This window comes from Tuber melanosporum, assembly GCF_000151645.1.
Source record: "Tuber melanosporum whole genome shotgun sequence assembly, scaffold_207, strain Mel28".
Classification (NCBI taxonomy): domain Eukaryota; kingdom Fungi; phylum Ascomycota; class Pezizomycetes; order Pezizales; family Tuberaceae; genus Tuber; species Tuber melanosporum.
In genome coordinates this window covers 158,913-162,235 of record NW_003298872.1, presented here as the reverse complement: position 1 = coordinate 162,235, position 3,323 = coordinate 158,913, and positions in this window count along the sequence as shown.

The window sequence follows — 3,323 nt, the reverse complement described above, 5'->3', positions numbered from 1 at the left end:
GAGCCTGGGTTGGACAGGGCCCTTTACATAAAACAGCAAGACCGTGGGCATTAGGCAGCGGGAGGTTCACTAATTTACAAAAGAAATATGTAACTATAGACAAGGAAGCTCTCTCTGTAATCGATACTCTTGCTACCTTCAATCACATCCTAATGGGAAACACCTTTAATCTCGTTACTAATCACTAACCTCTCACTAATCTAAAGACCAACAAGATCCCTAGATTAAGGAGAACACAATAGATAGGAGAAATTAGCTAATTCGATGCAAAAATCATCTACACTCCTGGAAGAACCAACTATTTAGCTGGTACTCTCTCTCTTATTTATGAATATCGGACACTTCAGAATCCCCTCTTATGTATGACTGCACTAGACAAAGCAAAAACAGTCCAGACGACATCTCCTATGAACAAGAACTAACAATCACTACAGCCAGTACAGTTTCTCTATCTGCTCCTGTCTCCTATATTATGTATGCAGCTGCTGTAACAGAAAGAGGAAGAAATATCTAAGATGAATGGAAAGATGACTGTACCCTCAGCAGTACACCTCCTCATGAGCTTGAATAAAGTATCCTCCATTAGTCCCATTATTACCTCGATGATTGTCCCTATTACCAGACTGAAATTAAGTTCTATAACAACTTCCAGTAACCATATAGTACCTCTAGTAAGGGCTCTAAATGCATGAGCTACTATATTGCTTAGGGAAAAGAAGAACAATATGTGATAATCAACACTGCTAATAACGTGGCCCAACTTCACATTACCTTCAGACATCCTGCTCTAAGAAGACACCAAGATCTTGGACAGCTTGAAGAAGTGGCATCTTACCTACACCCTCTACAATCAGCTCCTCTATCCTCCCTTCCTCTAATAAACCCATGACCGTTATTTAGTAGACTATTGTATGTATACAATAATAAAACTATCTTTTCTTTCATACTACCAACAATTCCTGAACACCGCTGGTAATCGTAGGAGGCCTTTGAAGAGGATGAAGAACCTATTAAACTGATAAGATAATCCCTCATTGAGGATGAACAAGATATTAGAACTACAATGGATGAGTTGTTCTCATCATTCTGAAGCCAAATAATCACGCGATACTGCCATGACCGAGTCTATTTCCAGGCTATAGATAGTAACAAACATGGTAACCTCACCCCATACAACATATCTGATGGAATTTTTTTACACAAGTATACACTACAGTGAACATTGACAACAGATCCCGAAGGGCTACATGTTTAATGGCATAACTATCAGAGAATATGTAATTACTGAAATCTACAACCAAGGACACTACAGTGCAGACAAAAATCTCCCTTACACCTCAGAGTATGTTTATTAGCCAATAATGTGAAAGTATTTCCTTGAATTGGTTCAGCAATGTGAGCTCTGCCAAGCAAATAAAGAATGAACACAACTACCAGAAGGAAAAGTCCAGACCATCCAACTGCTCTCTGAAGTGTTGAAATCCTTTACTATTCATTTAACAGGCTCATTCAATAAATCCGCTTGTTATAACTCTATATTTGTAGCCGTGGATCATTGCTCTGAATATACATAACCCATACCAATGAAGATTATCGACTCCTCAAAAGACACATAGAACAACCTTCAGTGATAGCTCTTTATCCCCAATGAATATCCATTAACTATCGTCAGTAATACCGACACACATTTCACATCACAGTTTTGAAAACAGACTGTAACCTCTCTTGGAATTAACCTCATTATGGCCACTCTTGGACATCAGAAACCCAATACTCAAGCAGAACAAAAGATCTGTGAAGTTAAGACTGGAATTTGAAACATGATCAATGAATAATAAACAAATTGGGAACCTGCTCTTGTCAATCTTACAGCCTACATTAATACTAGATATTCAAAAACTCTTGGTATGTCTCCATACAAGGCAATCTTCAGCCAGTAATAACCTCTCATACCAACACCCCTTTTTGAGAACTCCTGTATCCCTACCTCAGAAATCCACTTAAACAGCTCTCATATTATCTGGATTGATGCTTTCCAGGCTGTTAAAGCTGCACAATTCTAAAGTACAACTACTGCCTAGAAGTGATAATGTAAACATGTTTCTATCCTACAAGGTAATATGCTTATAGTTTATGGGAATATGTTTAGTACCAATATTGGATGCAGTAAGAATTTACAATCTAGATGGTGAGAACCTTTCAAAGTCTTATTCTTTAATGAAGATACTGAAAGCTATACTATTCAGAGAAATGGACACATATATTGCCATAATACCACCATTTTCCATGCCTCAACTGTCAACCGATTCTATCCTAACAATGACTTCAAGTTCCCTAGAAGAACCCACTCACATCCTGCACTTATCCCTATTGATAAGAAGGAAGAATAAGAAGTTGAAGAAATCCAAGACTACCACCTTTAATATGGAAATGATTAGTACCTAGTTAAATGGAAAGGATACCCTTCAAGTGAAAACAGTTGGAAACTACTAGAAGGACTGGAGTACTCTATAAATAAGGTAAATGAATAGTGTGAAGTTAATATGCCAAATGATACCCTACTACCAACAATCAACTATATTACTATTTGCTGGACACCGACTATGCCAGAAACTGAGTGATGGTACCAGAAGCTAGAAACTCGAGATGACTTTTGGGCATCAAACTTCAAATCTGAATTCAAAATCAGTAATAATAAGTATCAAAATATGGAGCAGACTCTCAACAACCTCACCTAATCACTAAACGAGCACCATCCGAGTACCTTAAAAATGTTAAACTATGAGGAGCTCAATGTAAGATAGTGATAACAGCTTGTTGGACTGTTATTGAACTGCGATGTTATCTAACTAAATAGCTACTTTACTATCCTCTGAGTAGACTATTGTTCTAAATACAATAAAACATGAGTAGCAGCAGACCATGAATCTGATATTCGTAAGTACTGTAATCTATATTTCTTTGGGTCTCAATATTTTGTCAAGATTTCTACCTATGTTTGGTCTATTAATGACAGAAATTGGATGGTAGTAGAGACCGAGTTTTTTGAGCCTTCTGAGAACTCTAATTTTTAGGACTATCAGGTTTTATTTTGTTTTAAACAGTTGTTTTGTTTTGGAAAATATAACTGATATGAGTACTCCGTTAAGGATTTTCTTTTTTGTTTTGTTTTATGTATTATTTTAATACTTGGATTGTTTTAAGTATTATTTGATACTTGGTTTTATTTGATGTTTTATTTTAAGTATCGCTCTAATACTTGGTTTTGTTATATTTGTTTTAAGTATCATTTTGATATTTAAGTAGTTTTACTAAAGTGTATC